Below are 23641 nucleotides of genomic sequence, written 5' to 3'. Positions count from 1 at the left end.
TTACACAGTAAATCCCTAACATCCCCCTCAAAAGAGAGGATGAGAATTAATAAAATCTAACAAAACAAAAGCCTTACCAAGCAAGAACTTTGAAAAGGGAGAAGTGCCAGATGCTCCATGAAGTTCACTAGGGACTTCTTATTTCTGATCTTACTTGGAACGTGCCCAGTTACTATGGTGGTGGGCAGCCGTATGAAACCCTAAGATAGAATAGCAAACATTCCATTCACTTAGTTCTCCAGCAGAACTATTATAAAGGAAAGGTTTAAAAAGATTTGGGAAAACAAATTAAAAGGTCAGCAGTGCTGATGGAGCTGGAATCAAATTGTATGTTGTATTGCATCACCTGCGCATATAGATGTATTGTGTTTCCTCTTTGGAAGTAGTAGTTTTGGTAAGCTATTTTGAACCATATTACTCTGTTTTTGTTTTTAGTCTTGTGTCCAGAGATGGCAAGGAAGCCCAGCCTGTATTTAACAGCCAGAATAAGACATGGTAGACAAAAATGTATAAATAGAAATTTGAAAAGGCACAGGTATGGGTTTAAAAATGGTCGATTGTATTTTGCAGCTGTATTTACATGGAAACTTCCCAGAGAGATTTGCCATACCAAATAGCAATGTATGGTATAAATGGTGCTGTATTCAGTGTCCAGTCCGATGCATCTTATTTGCTTTTCTTGAATATTCAGATTCTCAGACCGTCTTGTATTAGGGATATTTGTTTTGATGCATTTTGCCTGAAAGTCATTTGGTCTCAGTCCACCATTTAATTTGAAATCTCTCCTTTGTTGAGGGTGACCTACCCTCTTGAGTTTTGAGAAAATTTAGCTAATGATCCAAGAGAGAAAGTAGTAGCGGAATTCAGTTGAGTGAAATCTTTGAACAAAACATCCTTGATTAAGTTAGCTAAAGACCATTTCCTAGCCAATGCCATTGGATTATAGAGAAAGCAATACAAACTAATGTGCGACAGCCTACAATATCAATAGTTATTTGGCAAACTCTAGTCACTGGGAGTTACATCTGTGAGGTGCCGTACCTATTTTAGACTATGTACACACTACAGCTTACATCCATATAAGTTATGTCTCTCAGGGGTGTGATAAGCCACTCCCGTGAACAACAAAAGTTACACCGACCTAAGTGCCAGTGTTGACAGTGCCATTTCGGTAGGATAGCTTCTCCCACCACCATAGCTACCGCCGTTCGTGGAGACTGGAGTAATTAAGTCAATGGGCGAGCCAATAAATTCAGTCTTTGCCATGGTTCTTCCCTGGGAGTACGGAAAGTGTATCGTTGGCCTCTGTCTATGCTCCTAGCATCTGTTTTGTGGATGTACAATACACCAGTTTGCAGAACTGTAAATGTAGCACGTTTTTACGAATATTAAAAAATTGCTATGAACAAAAACAGCCATGGTTGTTAATCAGTGGATAGGATGTGGTTACAACTACATTTGGAGCTTCAACAGTGTAATAATAATTAAGACCCCCTTCAAGATTTGGATTTGGACCTCATCTAGAGACCCAATGTTTTTATTTAATGAATTTTCACTCTGTAGTGTGGGTGAGGGGCCACTGTTGAGTCTTATTCCAGTACTTCTGTAGCATGATAACAAATGAGAACCTGAAGTCACATCTTGAAAAATTTTATTTTTCCTTCACAAATGTATTGGAAAAAGCAAGCAGACTAATTGGCTATTAGCTGATGTAATAGCATGTGTCAGAACATATCTGTCTTATTGCTAGACTCAAATTAATACATCTACTTTCAAACACAAGGATGAGGCACTTTTTCCTGCATTGCTATAAATCTCTTCTAGTCCAATTGCGTACTTTGGCCACTTCTTGACAGTGTTGGAATATACTAATTTCAACCAGGGCTAGATGGTTTTGTTCATCTGGCAATGGAGGACCCCTCCTTATGGGAGACTCTCTACCCTCCGGTGCAGAAGGAGAAAGGATGTTCAGTTGCCTCTTCCTGGATTCAAGGATTCGCACTAGTGGCTCAATCCTGCACGATTCTGAGCGCTCTACCTCCACTCTAGCAAAGTACTTAAGCATAGATATGCTTAACTTTAAATCAGTGGGACTGCTCACATGTTTAAATACTTTGCTGAGACAGTCAATTCTAGGAGAAGAATGGGTGTAGTAGGGGGAGGGCTGGGGAAATGCACAGCATCCCAAATTGGCCCTGACAATCTTCGGAGTTGATGATAACACTGTGCCAGTTTGTGTTGTTTTATTCCCACCTACCCTTCCCCTACTCCAACTTCAGTTTGGAGCAGCCGCAGTATGAGTTGCAGGTCCATTTGAACTTCACTGCTAGGAAACCGGAAAAGGCACAGGCCTTTGGGGAAGATTCTGGCCTTCAAAGGATCCCGGGGGAACTCTACCCCAGCTTGGCAGCAGGTCCCACAGTCCTTCCAGGGGAGGTACAAAACTTGCCCTGCCAATAAGATGACATAGGAAGGATCCATGCCAGGGCCCATTGGCTGAGATTTCCTCCCCAAGAGTCTCCTCACTTCAGCATTTACCATGGGATCTGGGCCTGGGTTTTAACCTCAGTCTTCCTAGCACTTTCTTCACTTGAAGAATAACAAGCCTTTCTATTTATTTAGCATCTGCCCTCTAACAGGATCCCAAAACACTTCCATTGTTATGTACACAGGGCTCACTTTACCTGCCACTGGAATGCACTCTCCTGTGCAGTGGAACAGGGCAGTCATTCTTATCCTACAATGCTATGCAACCATGGGCTTTTTCCTATAGGAAGGGAAAATGAAGGATGTTTTCAAACACAACAATATGGCACATTTTTAAGGAAGGCAGAATGTAATTACCCAAATTAGAAAAGAATCTTCATTATTATAGTAGTGCCCAGAGGCTCCAGAGAGAATTAGGGCTCCATTGTATTTGTTCAATGGGATTTCTTACAAGCCATAAAGTTAAGCAAATGCACAAGTGTTTGCAGGATCAGCGCTGTGGAGTTGGACATGATCTTTGCCAGGAATAGCTTACTCAGTTTCTTCAAACGAACTGGGCAGAATGAGAACGGGTTATCAGTACATACCAACCCTACTGTATTATTTGTATTGCTATAATGCTAAATTTAAGCAAAACTCATAAATTTGGGCAAAGTTTGTGTAGCTTTCATTTTAAAATTGTTTTAACATTGGCTACAGCTACTCCAGATCAAGGGTTAACTGTTGTATCTGAAATGAGAGTTTATTAGCGTGACCAGAGATATGGGTCCAGATCTAATGCATCTAAGGGAGTTGGCTGATGTGATTGCAGAGTCATTGGCCATTATCTTTGAAAACTCGTGGCAATCGTGGGAGGTCCCGCACGATTGGAAAAAGGCAAATATAGTGCCCATCTTTTAAAAAGGAGAATCTGGGGAACAAGCCTCACTTCAATCCCTGGAAAAATCATGAAGCAGGTCCTCAAGAAATCCATTTTGAAGCACTTGGAGGAGAGGAAGGTGATCAGGAACAGTCAGCATGGATTCACCAAAAGCAAGTCATGCCTCATCAACCTGATTGCCTTCTCTGATGAGACAACTGGTTCTGTGGATATGGGGAAAGGGGTGGACATGATATACCTTGACTTTAGCAAAGCTTTTGATACGGTCTCCCACAGTATTCTTGCCAGCAAGTTAAAAAAGTATAGATTGGATTAATGGACTATAAGATGGATAGAAAGCTCGCTAGATCATCGGGCTCAAGGGGTAGTGATCAACGGCTCCATGTCTAGTTGGCAGCCGGTATCAAGCGGAGTGCCTTGGGGGTTGGTCTTGGGGCTGGTTTTGTTCAACATCTTCATTAATGATCTGGATGATGGGATGGATTGTACCCTCAGCAAGTGGGGGGAGGGGTAGATACGCTGGAGTGTAGGGATAGGGTCCAGAGTGACCTAGACAAATTGGAGGATTGGGCCAAAAGAAATCTGATGAGGTTCAACAAGGACAAGTGCAGAGTCCTGCACTTAGGACGGAAGAATCCCATGCACTGCTACAGGCTGGGGACTGACTGGCTAAGCAGCAGTTCTGCAGAAAAGGACCTAGGGATTACAGTGGAGGAGAAGCTGGATATGAGTCAATAATGTGTCCTTGTTGCCAAGAAGGCTAACGGCATATTGGGCTACATTAGTAGGAGTATTGCCAGCAGATCAAAGGAAGTGATTATGCCCCTCTATTCGGCACTGGTGAGGCCACATTTGGAGTATTGCGTCCAGTTTTGGGCCCTCCAGTACAGAAAGGATGTGGACAAATTGGAGAGAGTCCAGTGGAAGGCAATGAAAATGATTAGGGGGCTGGGGCAAATGACTTACGAGGAGAGGCTGAGGGAACTGGGCTTATTTAGTCTGCAGAAGAGAAGAATGAGGGGGGATTTGATACCAGTCTTCAACTACCTCAAGGGGGTTTCCAAAGAGGATGGAGCTAGGCTGTTCTTAGTGGTGGAAGATGACAGAACAAGGAGCAATGGTCTCAAGTTGCAGTGGGGAGGTCTAGGTTGGATATTAAGAAACACTATTTCACTAGGATGGTGGTGAAGCACTGGAATGGATTACCTTGGGAGGTGGTGGAATCTCCATCCTTAAGAGGTTTTTAAGGCCCGGCTTGACAAAGCCCTGGCTGGGATGATTTAGTTGGTGTTGGTCCTGCTTTGAGGAGGGGGTTGGACTAGATGACTTCCTGAGGTCTCTTCCAACCCTAACCTTCTATGATTCTATGATATTCTGGTCTGGCTTAGTCAGGATTTTATTGGAACATTTTCACTGCAGAGCTTTAGCAAGAAACTTCATTTTAAGGGAATGTGCAAAACATGCACGTTGTGTTCTTTCCTCCTAATAAAGTATTTGTCATTCTTTAGATTTGTAAACTCTTCAGGTTGTCTATTTACTCTGTACAGCAACAGAACAATGGAGTCTGAACCCAGGTTGGGACCTCTGGGTACTACCATACTATAAATATTTTATAATAATAATTGCACACATTGAAACTTGCATTTACAGTGGAATCTACATTATAATTTTAACTGTTCCAGCCATGCAGACTACTGTGCTTATTTTTAGTGGTTAGATTCGGGGGTTAGCTTTGAGTGTAGTTTAAGAAGGTTATAAAGTATTATTAGAAAACGTTTCTTTCTGAACCAGGGGCATTTCTTGCCCACCCAAAATTCTCATTGCTTTTGGCACTGGGAATTTGGGCTGTGTAAGGGATGCACACCAGGAGCCCTGTATTTCTTTCCCAGACCACCACTCTGAGGCCAATAAACTTCATTAGGCATATATTAGCATTCCACGGTAGCTAAAAAGCAGCAATCATGTGAGTTCTAATAAGGCTAAACACTAATGGCAATAGTTCTGCAAAGCAAAAATAAAGTGATGGTCTATGTAAAACTACTTTCTCCCTCATCAGATACACACCTCCATGTCTCTTTGTGACAGTAAACACTGGTGAGTCTCACTGTTTGAACTACACATGCAAGCGTTTTTACACACCTCTAAACAAATCTAATACTTGCATTATAAAAAGCACTATATTTGATTGGCTTAAAATTCATTATATTTTTAAAAGAATGATTAAAGAAGGGTTCTTTTTATTTGCTCTCTGGATTTTGAACCTTTAGGGATGGCTAGGTTCATGTTTTCAAACTTTACTGTACAACCGTGAGGGCAAAAAACTTACTTTTTAAAATGAAAACTGAGATTCTTACCTACCAACATGCTTCCAGGAGCTGGGTCTTTAAGAAAAACACCAAAAATGAGGAGACTCGTGATAAAATCATAAGTTGTCCTGTTAGACATTAAAACAACACACAAAAGCCCTCACCCACAACCATTAAAATATGGCTTTGTTTTCTATTTTATTTTATGGCAGGTAATTGGCAAAAGCAGTGGCAACTGTGTAGAGTATCAGTTTAAAAACAACACCACCAAACAAACTCAGGATTGTTAAAAATGAGATGGATCTAATTCTTCCAACAGTATGGGAAGGCTAGTATGAAACAGTTCTCCTCTAAGGCTGGCAGTCATTAGAGTGATTACTGAAAGTGTAAGTCAGATATTTAGAGATCTAATATTACAGGTTGAAACCACAAGAGGTTTTGATTTATTTAATAACAGAAAAAGATCAGACAACCAGAGATGAACACCCAGGCATGTTTTCTATTATTCCAGCCTTCCAAAATTAAATATATTATTTCCAATTAATAGCGACAGTTGGCTTTTATTCCCCTTTCATATTCCTACGGCGTCCAAAAATAACACTGCTAAACCATGCGGACATATTTCAAATAACTGCTGTTGCTGAAGAACAAAACAACCAACCAAAATGTTATATATACTACATTAAAGATAAAGTCTTGGAAACCTACAATATATATCAAACGATTAGAGTTATGCTTTTTTGCATTTGCCTTAAATCATAAGCCCAAATACTTTAATATTAATTTTGTAGCTGGGATAGTATTAAAGTCAACCAGGGTACTAGCCCTGAAAGAATGATTTTCATTACCCTTTATTTTATAACATGTTACAATCGTAATTTCTGGTAAGAACATTTAAACTCTATCTCATGCACTGGTTCAGGATGCTGTAGTTCTGTGAATAATAATGCAAATGTGACAGGTCTGTTGCCTCCTGTACTTCCTGTATGCCTGGAATATAGTACTACAGATCTGGGAATGTTTTCCTCTGGTCTACATCATCCAACCAGAATGGGGTCATGTAAGGTCAGCAATGCCTCCACCCCATTAGTACACCTCTAATCCCTACTCAGAACAGCTCCAGTTCCTTATCTTGACCATTAAGTCTCCAACCAAATTGTTCTGCACTAGCAGGGCTATTAGAACAGCCCTGCTGCTGGCCTCTAGTGCATGCATTAGCAAACCTTACCCTTCTCCCAACACTGTAGATGCCCAGGTTTGCTTTGGCAGGATCCAAATGCTGGTTAGCTGTCCTGTGTGGACAACTGCCTTGAGGTCATGCCTCCTGCCCTCTCTTACTGAACTCCCATTTCCTCATGAGATAGTGCTGCACAAACTCAATGAATTCCAGGCCCAACAAATTGGCCCCCTCTCTTTTTATATTCCAAGGAAGAACAACAATTGTCAGAGTTCCATGTAAATCAAATTGCCCTCTGGTCCCCATGGTATCAAAATTCACAACCTTTAGCCTTATCCACAGTAGCAAAATTGCCCATTGTTGACAATGGCTGTCCACAATGAGTGCAGCTGAACATGGTTTGTCCTGTGTGCTAGGATTTATAGCCCCCATACCCTCACACGGTAACAAAGTTAGCAAGAAGCAACAGAGGGTCCTGTGGCACCTTTAAGACTAACAGAAGTATTGGGAGCATAAGCTTTCGTGGGTAAGAACCTCACTTCTTGCATCTGAAGAAGTGAGGTTCTTACCCACGAAAGCTTATGCTCCCAATACTTCTGTTAGTCTTAAAAGTGCCACAGGACCCTCTGTTGCTTTTTACAGATTCAGACTAACACGGCTACCCCTCTGATACTTGAAAGTTAGCAAGAAGTCCCTTAGCTGGAACTGGTTGCAGCTTCTATAAAAGAGTTCCCCTCAGAAGAGTAGAGGTGGCCTGAGGGGAAGATGTTTTTCTAGGGTTCCAGGAGGAAGTAGCCACTGACTGAGACAATTAGTGGGGTTATAAACATGCATGTGGGGATCTCTGCTGTGGCGTAGACAGAAGTCCACTACTAGTCTAGACAGGCAAGAGGGATTGGCTAATGCAGGTTGCCTGGGAACTGATGATTACGTTAACTTGGGAGGACATAGCTAGTTTTGTTGTCCAGCACTGATTCAAATGCAATTAACTCTTCCTCTTAAAGGGGTAGATAAATAGCCACCTTGCAGGATTAAACATTGTAGTTAGGCTATACCTGTTGCAGATACCCACAGTTAACAAGAGGTAACATTACTAGTGTACACAAGGTTATTGTGTAGAACAAACTTTATGGCAGGAAAAATAAACCTTAAAAGGAGAGCAAATATGGAGTACTATGACTACTTATTTACACAAATCCCAGTGATGAAGAAACACAGAAATACAAGCTATATGATTACGGTATCTAAAATAATGTTCTGTACCCTTCATGAAAGGATCTCAAAGCACATTTACAAAAATAAGCATTCTTTTGATGTTACAAGTGTGAGAACATAGGTACCAGAGAGGTTAAGTGACTTGTGAAGATCACACAGTGAGTTCATGACAGGTCAGTATTAGAACCCTGAACTCCTGGTTTCCTGCTCTAAACGCTGATAAGTGGTTTGTTTATAATTCTGTATAACAGCACTGAAGCAGCTTGTATTTTTGAAATGCCAAATACATGTCATTTGTCTCTTTACAGAGGGAAAATGCAGGTTTGTGCTTGGCTAGATGAAGCTATGGCAAAATCATAACTTTTTTTTAAAGAATGACACTTACAATTGAGTGTGGCATAGGACTTTGTTTTCCTGTAACAGTGTTGATAACTCTACATAGCACTGGAGACCATTTATTGCTACTCCTCCTCATTCCAACTATTCATGAACATTCTTAAAAGGAGCAAATCCACATCACAATAAACTGACAAGGTTAGGTCTTTTTAAACCACAAGTGGAGCTTAATGTGGTGGAACCGATTTGATGTTAAAGTCTTTATTTAACACAGGAAACCTTCAGGGGAATGACAAACAAATGGCCAGTAAAGCAGAGGTTAAAGAGAACCCTTGTATAAGCTTAATGTAACTATGCAAAAGGCACTATTTCAGATGTTATAGTTTCATTTCGCTACCAGTTTTTTCAGTGTATCAAACTTAATGGCCCTAACTGGCCACAAACTCTACTAAAAGTTGCAGTGGAGACCGGGTCCTACATTGTATCAGTCCAGGAAAAGAAATTTCCTAAGTAGATCTAGAAGATGCATTTCCCAAACTTCAGCACAGATGCCCTACCCAAGATATTGCACGACTGCACAAATAGACAAAACCTAACTAAACAACAAAAAAGGTAAGAAAAAAAGTATTATTCCCACTTTACACTTGGGAAACTGAAGCATAGGTAGAGAAAGTGACCTGCCCAAAGTCAAATGTTGCAGAGCTGGGAAATGAATCAAGACATTCCAAGTCCCAATCCAGAGCTTTCACCACACAACTATCCCATAACTCTGAAAACACATAGTTTAAAGTATCTATGAAAGTATTGCCAAAAATTAGTTCTTTAACAAATGTGCTTGTCTAATGAGTAAAGTATTTCACATAGTTGAACTAATAGTAAGGCAGGATGAAAATGGGTTTACTAACCCCAAAATGACTATTACCACAAATGATGTGCTTTCAGGAACACATCTGCTGCCAAGCAGAAATTTCCATTTTAATCAAAACAGCTGGCAGATTCATAAAGGATAAGATGTTTCTCATCATGTGCATCTCAGAACTCTGCATGAGCAAACTACACACAAACGCGAAGGAGCCAAAACTGTATCAAAGGGAAAAACCATGTTTGTGAAATCAAGTATGGAGTTTGTTTACCATTGTTTTCATATACAAAAAGCTGATTTTTCTTTTTTTCTACTAGCTGATCTGTCACTGGTCTGAAGGGAAAATCCTTTGCAGATGGGCAACCTTAATTTCAGTATTTCCTAACTTCTGAGCGTTTGACTTTGCAAAATTACATTTTTTTTATGTAATTTTAAAATATTTTTAAAAGGCAAAATGAAAACAGGGGAAATGCTATGTGGAACCATAATGACCCCCTACATGAGTCGACTGCAGGTTTGGGACATCTAGAACTGGAACACTGGTCTTCTATCACTTGAGCTAACCGAGTAACAAATAGCAGTAAAAGGCTGCTATCCTCTCGGCAGACTGGCCACTAGAGGGGGATAAGGCACTCCCTTTGCCAGTGGGTTTCACAGCAGCTTTCTGATAGCAGAGACTGTTGAGACTTGGGAATCTGGCCTTAAATTCTTTGTTCTGGAAGGGAATGTACTCTAGTGCTTACGGACCCATTTACATACCCCCAATCCTGGCTCTGTCCCATTCTGCACCTATCCACATGCTCCCAGCTCCTGCTCCCGATACTATCTGCTCCTTACACCTCTGCTTCCCTCTTCTTGTTGCCTGCATGCCAGCAATGGGAGCACTGAGAGCACTGGAGAGATGGTCTCCCTTTTTTTCAGCTCCTGTGCCTAGTAACACAACATTCCCCTACTGCCAGAAGGAAAAACTCCAGGAAAGTTCCTGCACAGCCCCTGCAGCTCTGGAATGGAGGAAGCCCAGGACAAATGAAACATTCAGAGAAGCATGTGGAAGTGAGAGTCTCAGAAACTTGTTAACTAGCCAAATTTGTGAGGATTATTGCAGGGATGGCAAAAGGCACCTCACTGACACTCCCTCCCCCACCATATTTGAAGTCCCTTCTCCAAATCATGAAGGTTATAGAACATAAAAGCATAAGAACGGCCGTACCGGGTTAGATCAAAGGTCCATCTAGCCCAGTATCCTGTCTACTGACAGTGGCCAATGCCAGGTGCCCCAGAGGGAGTGAACCTAACAGGTAATGATCAAGTGATCTCTCTCCTGTCATCCATCTCCATCCTCTGACAAACAGAGACTAGGGACACCATTCCTTACCCATCCTGGCTAATAGCCATTAATGGACTTAACCTCCATGAATCTATCCAGTTCTCTTTTAAATGCTGTTATAGTCCTAGCCGTCACAACCTCCTCAAGTAAGGAATTCCACAAGTTGACTGTGCGCTGCGTGAAGAAGAACTTCCTTTTATTTGTTTTAAACCTGCTGCCTATTAATTTCATTTGGTGACCCCTAGTTCTTGTATTATGGGAATAAGTCAATAACTTTTCCTTATCCACTTTCTCCACATCACTCATGATTTTATATATCTCTATCATATCCCCCCTTAGTCTCCTCTTTTCCAAGCGGAAGAGTCCTAGCCTTTTTAATCTCTCCTCATATGGGACCCGTTCCAAACCCCTAATCATTTTAGTTGCCCTTTTCTGAAACTTTTCTAGTGTCAGTATATCTTTTTTGAGATGACGAGACCACATCTGTACGCAGTATTCGAGATGTGGGCGTACCATTGATTTATATAAGGGCAATAATATATTCTCAGTCTTATTCTCTATCCCCTTTTTAATGATTCCTAACATCCTCTTTGCTTTTTTGACCGCCTCTGCACACTGCGTGTACATCTTCAGAGAACTATCCATGATAACTCCAAGATCTTTTTCCTGACTTGGTTCTAGAGCTTCTCAATGAAATAGCTGTAAATATTTTAAATATGGGAAACAATGACATTTCCCCCTAAACTCAATCTCAGAAATAACTGAACTGTTTTAACTAAACAGCCTACCATTGAAAATTCTGGCCTAAATGGCTAACGTGTGGCAGAGTTACAAGCAACTGAAAACAGTCTTATCACAGGAACCGTTAGGCAACTTTAACCACAGATGGCTTTACCAGCTCTACCTATAATTGTTATAAAGAAGATATAGGGAGAGCTTCCATTCTACCTGTTTCATAACACAAGAACAATGGGATATTCAATGAAAGTGAAAGATGGGAAAATCAAAACTGATAAAGGAAAATATTTTTTCACAGAACATGTAATTAGACTCCGGAACTCACTTTTACAGGATGCCATTAAGGCCAAATATTTAATAATATTAAAAAGAGTATTAGATGTTTATGTGAATAACAAGACTATCCAAAGTTGTCATAAGTAATAAATGTTGGAAGGGATATGAAACCTCATATTTCAGGATTTCAGACCATCTCTAACTATTAAAGATTAGAATGAGACCTAATGTGGGGGGTAGATTACATCTGCCTATTACAAGTTTCTTACATCCTCCTCTATAGCACCTGGTACGGGCGTCTATCAGGATGGACCTTGGGTCTGATCCAGTCTGTTAATTCCTGTTTCCTAAATAGTTTCACCAGCTTGGGGAATTCTGTGCCAAAAAATTAAAAATTCTGCACACAATATTTTAAAATTTGCAAAATGCTGCATATTTTATTTGTCCAAATGACAGTTTAATCACGCCAGTTTCAATTATTTTGGTCATTTACCTGTAGCAAGTATGTCTGTAACAATACAGACAAAAAAAAAAAGATTCAGGATTTTTTTTTTTTTTGACAAACACATTCCTTACTAGGCATGTTAATAAAACTACAATACAGAACCATATTTCCCGCACCCCTCAGAAGCAGTGCAAACGCTTGTGGGAGTCATGGGTAATGGAGGAGCTGAGGGAGCGGGAAGTACAATTGTTGGGGGGGAGAAACTGTTAGGGAGTTGGGGAGCCTCTCCTATGTAGACCCTGCCTAACCCCTAGCCTTTCCCATTCAGCCAGGCATAGCTGCACAAGTCCCCATATGCCCTGCATCTTCACTCCCTCCTGTCTCCATGCGTCCCTGCACCCCCCCACATTCAGCCAGGCATAACTTCCCCTGACCCCATGTGTCCCTGCACTCCCCTCTCCCCTTGCACCCTCACTCCCATTTAGCCCTGGCTCAATGTTGTCATCCCACTAACTCCTGTGTCCCCACCCCAGTCTGTCTCCCCCACTAGCCCTTCTGAACCCAAGTCTGAGCGACCCCCCAGCAGCCCCATGTGTCCTGCTCTGTCCGTTCCCCCCATATCCAGTGCCTCCTCACCTGGCACTATGGGCAGGGCACTGTGAGGAAGGCAACCTCTACCCTCTCCCTCTCTGCTGCTGGTTGCTCCTGCCCATGAGTCAGCTACCATCTTTTTTGGTGCCACATCAGCCCCTGATGAGCAAAAGGTGTAATTACAGCATGACCCCTCTAGCAGCTTCCCTTCGCCTCCCAGTGACAATCAATAATTCTGCGGGGGGGGGGGTATAAAGTGGGGGTTATTTTAGTGCACCTTAATCCAGTAACATACTAAAATAAAATGCATTGGTGTAAACTCTGCTCTGTCCCCGTGCACTAGGTCTACATTAGTGCCCAGCTGAAGTTAGAGGTACAGATTTCCTTAGTGTAGATAGAACCAAAAATAATTCTCAAGCAACTTCTTTAAGAAAAGAAAGTAACTAAACTACTCTAACTACAAATGAAACAAGGACAAGAGGTAGGGGAACAAGAAAAGAAAGACCTCTCAGTGAGTATTAAACCTCTAGATCAGATAAGTTGCCATTGAACTAAATTGTCTAAACTATCTGATGTTTGGTTTTGGAATGAGTTTCTTTTTATTGTATGTTTTTAAAGAGGCTTTCATGCAATTTAAAATACTTTGATAGTTTTCATCTTTCACAAAAATAAGCTTGTTCAACATAGTGTTATGATGATCCCATTGTGGTCTGTGAAAGCTGTGTTTAAGCACTCAGTGCCAAGCCAAGATGATTCCTTTCTTTTACAAGTGTTCAGAAAAATTCCTGTTCATTTCAAGATTCTTCCTGTATTCTTTCAAATCAAGTTTTCAGCATTGTTGCCCACTGAACTTCACCTAGCTGTGTTTCAAGCGCATTTTTTCCTCTCTCTCCATATTGAATATGAAATCTTTTATTTCCTTAGTACAAAAAAATGAGAATGTAATTTTCACCCTGTTGAAGTCAATGGGAGCATTGCCACTGACTTCAGTGGGGCCAGAAATTCGCCTCACACTTGAAAAATGTCCTCATACTTTTTACTACTTGTACTTCCTCTAGAACAATTACATATCAAATACATCTGTAGTCAACTGATTTTAGGCGCAGAAGAAACTTCTAATGTGTAACTCTAAATACAAAATGCATTATTCTAAAATGTCTATACTCCATAAAGAGTCACTGTTAATCTACAACCATTGTGTCTCAGAGAGACTGAAGAAGGGGGAATGTTTCAGTTTGTTTAGTTTATGCATTTGTCAACACTGTTGCTCTTTCCCTCATTGCTAGTCAGTTCATCAGTTTTCTCTGCGAGCTAGTCTACACTGGCATGCTAAATTGGTGCTGCTGAGATCGATGCAGCGGCGTCAATTTAGCGGGTCTGGAGAAGATGTGATAAGTCGATGGCAGAGCACTCTCCCATCGGTTTCACTACTCCACCTCCCCGAGAGGTGGAAATAAAGTCAGTGGGAGAGCGTCTCCTGACAACATAGCTCGGTGTAGATACCACGTTAAGTCGATGTAAGATATGTTACTTGGGGGTGTGTGATTTTTTCCCACCCCGAGCAGCATAATTTACATCGGTTTAAGTGGAATTATAGATAGACCAGGCCTGTGTATTGGTACTTCGCATGGTATCAAGGCTCAGAAACACTTAAAAATACAAATGCTTGCAGAACACCAAATACTGAAAGGGGAACATAGGGAAGAGTGATATGATCTTCAAGTAGAAATCATCTAGCTGCTAATTAAATTTTAGGCTATAGTCTTGCAGGCCCACGTGGAGCCCCACTGATCATAGAATCATAGGACTGGAAGGGACCTCGAGAGGTCATCTAGTTCAGTCCCCGGCACTCATGGCAGGACTAAGTATTATCTACCATTCCTGATAGGTGTTTGTCCAACCTGCTCTTAAAAATCTCTAATGATGGAGATTCCACAATCTCCTGAAGACAATTTATTCCAGTGCTTAACCACTCTGACAGTTAGGAAGTTTTCCCTAATATCCAACCTAAGCCTTCCTTGCTGCAATTTAAGCCCATTGCTTCTTGTCCTATCCTCAGGGGTTAAGAAGAAGAACTTTTCTCCCTCCTCCTTGCAACAACCATTTATGTACTTGAAAACTGTTATGTCCCTCTCTGTCTTCTCTTTTCCAGACTAAACAAACCCAATTTTTTCAATCTTCCTTCATAGGTCATGTTTTCTAGACCTTTAATCATTTTTGTCGCTCTTCTCGGGACTTTCTCCAATTTGTCCACATCTTTCCTGAAATGTGGTGCCCAGAACTGGACAAAACACTCCAGTTGAGGCCTAATCAGCGCGGAGTAGAGTGGAAGAATTACTTCTCATGTCTTGCTTACAACACTTCTGCTAATACATCCAACAATGATGTTTGCTTTTTTTGCAACAGTGTTACACTATTGACTTATATTTAGCTTATGGTCCACTATGACCCCAAATTCCTTTCCGCAGTACTTCTTCCTAGGCAGTCATTTCACCATTTTGTATCTGTGCAACTGACTGTTCCTTCCTACGTGGAGTACTTTGCATTTATCCTTATTGAATTTTATCCTATTTACTTCAGACCATTTCTCCAGTTTGTCCAGATCATTTTGAATTTAAATTCTATCCTCCAAAGCACTTGCAACCCCTCCCAGCTTGGTATCATCAAAAACTTTATAAGTGTCATCTCTATGCCATTCTCTAAATCATTGATAAAGATATTGAACAGAACCAGACCCAGAAGTGATCCCTGTGGGACCTCACTCGTTATGCCCTTCCAGCATGACTGAATCACTGATAACTACTCTCTGGGAACGGTTTTCCTACCAATTTTGCATCCAACTTATAGTAGCTCTATCTAGGTTTCATTTCCCTAGTTTGTTTATGAGAAGGTCATGTGAGACGGTATCAAAAACTTTACTAAAGACAAGATATACCACGTCTACTGCTTCCCCCCTATCCACAAGGCTTGTTACCCTGTCAAAGAAAGCTATCGGGTTGGTGTGACATGATTTGTTCTTGACAAATCCATGCTGACTGTTACTTATCACCTTATTATCTTTTATATCAGGGATGGGCAAACTTTTTGACCCGAGGGCCACATCTGGGTATGGAAATTGTATAGCGGGCCATGAATGCTCATGAAATTGTGTGTTGGAGTGCAGGAGGGGGTGAGGTCTCTAGCTGGGGGTGCGGGCTTTGTGGTGGGGCTGGGGATGAGGGTGCAGGAGGGTCCTCCAGGCTGGGACTGAGGGGTTTGGAGGGTGGGAGGGGGATCAAGGCTGGGGCAGGGGCGCAGGAGAGGGTCAAGGGTGCAGGCTCTGGGTGGCGCTTACCTCAAGCAGCTCCCAGAAGCGGTGGCATGTCCCCCGCTGACTCCTATACAGATGCGTGGCTAAGCAGTTCTGAGCACTGCCTCATCCGCAGGCGCCGCCCCAGCACCTCCCATTGGACGCGGTTCCCAGCCAATGGGAGCTGCGGGTGCTGTGCTTGGGGTGGGGGCAGCATGTGGAGCCCCCTGGCTACCCCTATGCATAGGAGGCAGACGGGGGACATGCCACTGCTTCCAGGAGCCGCACAGAGTGGGGCAAGCCCCTGACCCCACTCCCCAGCGGGAGCTCGAGGGCCGGATTAAAATGTCTGGAGGGCTCGATGCGGCCCTTGGGCTGTAGTTTGCCCACTCCTGTTCTAGATGTTTGCAAATTGATTGCTTAATTATTTGCTCCATTATCTTTCCGGGTACACTTTGGGATTGGTGGACTTTTGGGACTTTGGTGATTCTTGGGTCGCTGGTTTCAAGAACCAACGGGAGAGGACACAGCCCAATTTGCTGGGGTGGGTCTTCGCTCATGGTTTGGTCTAAGAACTCTAGTTGTGGTGTTTTTCCAATTTAATGCTGATGTTGTTTACCTCATGTTATTAAACATTTTCTGTTACACTCAGACTCCGTGCTTGCGAGAGGGGAAGTATTGCCTCTTAGAGGCGCCCAGGGGGTGGTATGTAATTGTCCCAGGTCACTGGGTGGGGGCTCGAGCCGGTTTTGCATTGTGTTATTGAAACGGAACCCCTAGATACAGAACCCGGCCCTTGTTGCTGCCAACTTAGATGGGCAGAAGGGTTACAACTATATCACATCTACAAACTTTCTGGACTAAAATTAGTGCAAATCCCCCTTCAAAATAACCTATTAGGTGTTAGACCCCGGACCTAGGGTGACCAGATGTTCCGATTTTATAGGGACAGCGCAGATATTTGGAGCTTTTTCTTACATAGGTGCCTATTACCCCTCCCCCCCATCCCCGATTTTTCACGCTTGCTATCTGGTCACCCTATCTGGACTTATCAACGTTAACTTTTCCAACTGTGTTTTTTTGTTGGTTTAGATCTCATGGTTTAGGTTGAGTTACCAGAAGGGTGGTCTCTTGTACTATTTTACATCTTGAGGAAGACTATAACTTTTTTGTTGATGTGAAAATTATCCTGATACCTATAATTACAAGCAGTTTTGTCAGTTGCACAGCATAAATATCTTGGCTTTTTTCTTTTTTTGTCTTTAAACATATGATGCTGGCTCCAATAAAAACAGGGAAAAAAGAGCATACGGTGACTGGAATGATCAAAAGGAAGAATGCCCTACTGGAAGTGTACAATACATCTGAACACAATAAGGAGAACTTGGACTAAACTGTTACATATGAATAACTGCAGGGATTAAAACAGGTTAGAAAAGTAACAAAAACAGTGGAGAATACATAAACAAGATCTTGTCTACATGCCTAACTTAAACTAAGTGTGTTTTTAAACTGACTTAAGTTAAACCAGGGCAAATTGGTGTGTAGACAAAGCCTAAAAAAAAAGATCTACACTTTCCAAAGCCATTAATATATGACTGCATCCAATTAATTTCTTATAATGGTGGGATGTCAATGGGAAGATAACGATGACTATGTTACACTTGGAGCTGGGTGTGTGATTCTCATTCAGTTAATGTGCTAAAAATAGTCGGGTAGCCATGGCAGCACAGGCAGTGGCGAGCAGCAGCATGAATAGCTGCTCTGAATACGTACCCGGGGGTCCAGCTGGTTTGTAGTTTGGGCGGCTATGCGGCATGCATGCTACCTTGGCTACACTACTATTTTTAGTGCACTAACTTGATGACAGCTAATGTGAGTATGTTCTACTTGAAGTGTACACATAGCCTAAACTTAAGGGAGGCCAGTATATCTTTGCTACGCAGATACCGTAGCTCCAATCTCCACAGATTAAAAACAAAACCAGATTTACGGCTGGTGACCATTTTGGCAACAGATGACTATTTCAATAAAAACAAAGCTTCTAAGCTCAAATTTCTTGTGCTTTTGGTTTGGCCCCTATCTAGTAACAACTGTGAAAACTGGCGTAAGAAAGAACACAAGCACATTCAGTTAGAATCTTTTGAGATGTTATGGAACATGCATTGGAAAGAACAACGCAGAGTACAAAGAATGCTATTTAGACAGATCCAAGGCTGAGGGGAAAGGATGCTGGAGTATTTGCCTCCTGTAAAGAGATTGATTATCTGGAGAAAGTATTTCCAGTTGGCTGAATGTCAGGGAAGAGGCCCGTTCATGTGCAGAGGAAGCAGCAACCCTGCCTGGACAGGACTGCAGGTTTATTTATGCTACTTGAAAAGATCAGCCTGTCTTTCAGCAGGGATCATAATTCAGTATCTGAAATGATGAATTCTAGTCCCCGTTCAGGTGCCATTCTCCTTTCTGATGTGATCATTCCAATAAGCAACTTATTGTCCCTATTGTTGGTGCATGTAGTCTATGTTTGCACTGACTTTGGAACTGAGTTATAAGGGACCTAAGCTAGAGCGTAGAGGTTCAGATGGGCCTAAAATCTGATATCCTTACTCAGCTTTTACTCAGTCCCTTCCCAGGCACACTCCCACAAAAATCCCTATGGATGCCCTAAATTGATTCCCTGTGTGTGGTGGCTGGCATCTGGCTGCCTCTATGAGTCCCCTCTGTTCTTTTACCCATGCTCATTCCCTTTCCTCCTCTTCCTGCATCTATGTTGTTGCCTCCTAGCTCCATCCCATTGGTCCAGAATTACTGGAGCACATTGCATGCTGGCTCCAGCTTCTCTTCCCCCTAATACATGTCCCCAGCTTTGGAAAGCCCCCTCTTGTAAAGTGGGGAGAAAAGTGGCTTTGTTTGGTGATGTTTCCCCTGCACTGGGGGATTCTGCCATTATCTGATTACAGGAAACATTGAAGTGACACAAATGGGACTTAACTAGGACTGAGGTTTATGTACTTCTTCCAGAATAAATCTTCCTTGTTTATTGCATCCATAGGCTGTTTTAACAGGTAGAATTCCAGATTCATAATATAACATGAAGGGAAATAGCATTATCACTTTACGCAGACACACAATGATATATATGGAACTATCTTGCTTATATGTTAAACAGTTACTGCACTGATGAAAATATAAAAAACAGGCTTCATGTACCATAGCAATTCTAAATCAATCAAGAGTTTTATTTATTTAAGGAGTCTTCACTTACAAATCCCAAAAGTGTTACAAAGCCTTATATTGGGCAGATTTTACGTATCTTTCAGTGGTATTGTGATGTGGCTGTGAAAAAGGCTATTGCAATCCTAAGATGCATCAGGTGAGGAATTTCCAGTAGAGATAGGGAAGTATTATTGCCATTATACAAGGCACTGGTGAGAACTCATTTGGAATATGGTGAGCAATTCTGGTCTCCCATGTTTAAGAAACTGCAACAGGCGCAGAGAAGAGCTACTAGGATGATCAGAGGAATGGAAAACCTACCTTAAGAGGGGAGACTCAAAGTGCTCGTTGTGTTTAGCCTAACCAAATGAAGGCTGAGGGGAAATAGGATTGCTTTCTATAAATATAGCAGAGATAAATAATACCAGGGAGGGAGAGGAGTTCTTTAAATTAAGCTCCAACATAAACACAAGAATAAACAGATATGAACTGACCATCAACAAGTTTAGGTTTGAAATTAGATGAAGGTTTCTAACCATCAGAGGAGTGAAGTTCTGGAACAGCCTCCCAAGTGAGCAGCGGGGACAAAAAACCTCACTGGCTTCAAGACTGAACTTAAGTTTCTGAAGGGTGACTGCTAGTAGCAAACATCCCCAATGGCTGATAATGGGACATAAGATGGAGAGCGTTGAGTTACTACAGCGAATTCTTTCCCAAGAGTCTGGCTGGTGAGTCATGCTGAAATGCTCCGGGTCCAACTGACTGCCATATTTGGGTTAGGGAGGAATTTTCCCCTGGGTCAGATTGGCATAGACTCTGGAGGCTTTTTTCCTTCCTTTGCAGCATGGAGCACAGGTCACTTGCAGGTTTAAACTAGTGGCGAAGCCAGGTTTTAGCAGCAGGGGGAGCGAACACATAAAAAAAGGCGCCACCTGCCATGAAGAAAAAAAAGAAAAAGAAAAACCCGACTGACCCCCCGCCGAAGTGCCGCCGAAGTCCCGGAGTGAGGCTTGGCAGCTGGGCCAGGTTCCCCACGCCGAGTAACTGCCCCATTGGCTTTCCTGGCACCTTCCGGAGGAGGCTCACCAAGCACCTTCCACACATGAATGAGTGGCGGGCACAGGCTGGTGACCCACTTGCCCCGTGGTGAGTCTGGGACAGAAGCAGGAGGGAGCCCAGATGCCCTGGATCCACCGACAGAGCCTGTATTTCAGAAGAGCTCAGCACCCCCGTGCACCGAGCTTGAGGATCCAACCCTGCCACCATAACCCCCCGCCACTCACCCTCTGGAGGAGACGCCCTTGATCCCAGCCCGGCCCTGCAGCCCTTACAAAGGGCCTTGTCTTTCCTGCCGGTTTGTCTCAGAAGGGAGGGCGCTTGCAGTATATTTAGCAGCGGCTGGCTTTGCAGCCCCCACGGAAAGGCAGGAATCTGCCTTTTTTATGGGAAAAGGGTTTTTTTTAAAAAGGCTCCTCACCCTGGAAATAGGGAGGCCTGCAGCATTGCAGTAGTCAGCCCCCGCCCACCGCGCTGGGGGGCTGCGCTGCCACCCCTTCCCCTCCCTGCAGAGCCCACCCCTGCCTGGGCGGCATGCGCCAAACGGGGCTCGGCTTAGCGAGCCAGGCAGCTGCAGGCGGGCGGGAGCTTCCTCCTCCTCCTCACTGGGGAGCCAGGCAACCAGCGACGCCACCTGCAGCCCCGAGCGAGCCAACAGGGAGGGCAGTGCGGAGCCGAGAGCCAGCCGGCGGCCACACGCAAAATCCGGCTCCGGACTCCGAGTCCGGAGCCCAGTACTGGCTGTGCGGAAAGGTGCCACTTTTGGTGAATGTGCTCAGGGGGAGCGGCCGCTCTCCCTGCTCCCCCCCAGCTACCCTACTAGTTTAAACTAGTGTAAATGGTGGATTCTTTGTAACTTGGAAGTGTTTAAATCATGATTTGAGGACTTCAGTAACTCAGCCAGAAGTTATGGGTCTAATACATGAGTTGGTAGGCAAAATTCTGTAGTCAGAAATGTGCAAAAGGTCAGACTAGATGATCATGCTAGTCCCGTCTGCCCTTGAAGTCTATGAGTCTAAATACAGTAACTCCTCACTTAAAGTCATCCCGGTTAACGTTGTTTCGTTGCTGATCAATTAGGGAACATGCTCGTTTAAAGTTGTGCAATGCTCCCTTCTAACATTGTTTGACAGCCGCCTGCTTTGTCCACTGCTTGCAGGAAGAGCAGCCCATTGCAGCTAGCTGGTGGGGGCTTGGAACCAGGATGGACCAGCAGCCCCCATATCAGCTCCCTGCTCCCCTAAGTTCCCTGTGAAGCAGCTGCCCAGCAGGCTATCAATTGCCCGTAGTTCAGCTGCCCTCCACTGCCATGTGCTGCTCCAGCCCTCTGCCTTGGAGTTGCTCCCCAAGACTCCTGCTTGCTGTGCAGGGGGGAGGGGAGCTGTCAGGGTGTACCCCTCCCCCCGACTCCTGCACCCCGCTTACCCCATCTTCTATAGAGCAGGGGAGACACACGACAGGGCTCAGATTGGAGGGAGCTTGCTGGCAGCAGCTGCAGTCTCAGCAAGCTGATCTAATTAACAAGGCACCATACTTAAGAGTGGGGTCAGCGTACTTAAAGGGGAAATGTGCATCTCTCTCTCTCACACACACGGTGTGTGTCTCTGTTTGCGATGCTGTCTCCCCTCCCTCCATTCCTGCTGCCTTGTAGAGTGTGAGAGTTAACCCTTGAAGGCTCAGCCAATTGCTAGTTCATCATTTAGCAGTAAGGCATTCCCTGGGAAATATCCCACCCTCTGACTCCTCCACCTCAACCAAGCTTCACAATAATCATCACTGTGTACCAGTATTAAATTGTTTGTTTAAAATTTATACTGTGCGTATATATATATATATATATATATATATATATATATATATATATATATATATATAATATAGTCTTTTGTCTGGTGAAAAAAATTTCCCTGGAACCTAACCCCCTCATTTACATTAATTCTTATGGGGAAATTGGATTCGCTTAACATAATTTTGCTTAAAGTCGCATTTTTCAGGAATATAACATTAAGTGATGAGTTACTGTACCTAAGCCTATCATCAATTTCTCTTCCTAATGGAAACAACCCACAAGACCCTGAATATCAGCTAACCACCTGGGTCAAAAAGCAGTAACAATATCTTTACTCCTTTAACAACTTTCTGTCCTTTATGCTGTCCCTTCCCCAATGTGTCCAGGAAGAGGACAGTCTTTCTGTGCATCTGTCATTGCTAACAAGAATGTAATATTGTATTGCATTAGGCACACCGGAAATCCGTTCAACTAATCTGGGAATGGGGCAGCAAAACGTATGCAACATGAGTGTGTACTGCACTTATCACGGAGAGTTTGTAATGTTCAATGCATCTTCATGCAAGCCCCTTTCCCCTTCATTCCTAATGGCCTGTCAACGTAGAACAATGTTCAGGAGGGCACATTCAACTGAAAACAAATCACATTGATTGAGGCCAAGCTGGTTGCTGTGATTGTGATCTTAAGAAGCTTAAAACCAAGCAAAAATGCACAATAAACTTGCCAACAAGGTATGGGTTTGACCAGGTTTGCATGTACTCCGCAAGCAAAACAAAAACAAAAAACCCCCAAAAACCTCTATAGCCACCAGTCCAATGTAAGAGAAGACAAGACAAGATAGCTCAGCTAGCTCCTCATAGTCAACATGTGGACAAAAGTGTATTTCTACAGCTGTACGAGACCACAAGGAACCAGAGGCTAAAACTGGCTACTAGCAGGACCGGCTCTAGGATTTTTGCCGCCCAAAGTAAAAACAATTTTAGCCACCCCCCGTTCTTTAATTACTTCAGCCCCGGCCCCGCCTCAACTCCGCCCCTTCCCCAAATCCCCAGCCCTGCCTCCTCCCCCCATGCTCTCAAGTCTAGGAGGGAGGGAGGGAGGGGGAGAAGCGGCGCCCGTGCCGCGGCCACTCGGAGTCTCCCCCTCCCTCCCAGGTTTGAGAGCCTGGGAAGGAGGGGGAGACTCTGAGTGGCCGCGGAGCGGGCGCCACTTCTCCCCCTCCCTCCCAGGCTCTCAAGCCTGGGACAGAGGGGGAGCAGCAGTGAGCGAAACGGCCGCTCGGGATCTCCCCCCCCCCAGGTTTGAGAGCCTGGGAGGGAGGGCGAGTAGCGGCGCACGAATCAGCTGTTTCACGCGCCGTGGCAGCAGCAGCGGAGGTGAGCTAGGGCGGCCGGGGCACATTTTTAGGGGCGGCATTCTGGCGCCGGCCATGCCGCCTCTAAAAATGTGCCACCCCAAGCACCAGCTTGTTTTGCTGGTGCCTAGAGCCGGCCCTGGCCACTAGCAAAGTGCTGGCAGGCATATACTCTCAACATGTGTTTTTCTTTAAGGAGGATGGGCTGCAGACATGCTGTCCCTAAGGCCTGAGAGGCCATTCTCCATATGTCTGTACAACATCCCTGGTTTTAAGGTGCTGACAGCCAAATCACCC

This window comes from Malaclemys terrapin, chromosome 3 (assembly GCF_027887155.1).
Source record: "Malaclemys terrapin pileata isolate rMalTer1 chromosome 3, rMalTer1.hap1, whole genome shotgun sequence".
In the NCBI taxonomy this organism is placed as follows: domain Eukaryota; kingdom Metazoa; phylum Chordata; order Testudines; family Emydidae; genus Malaclemys; species Malaclemys terrapin.
This window is presented reverse-complemented; position numbering follows the sequence as displayed.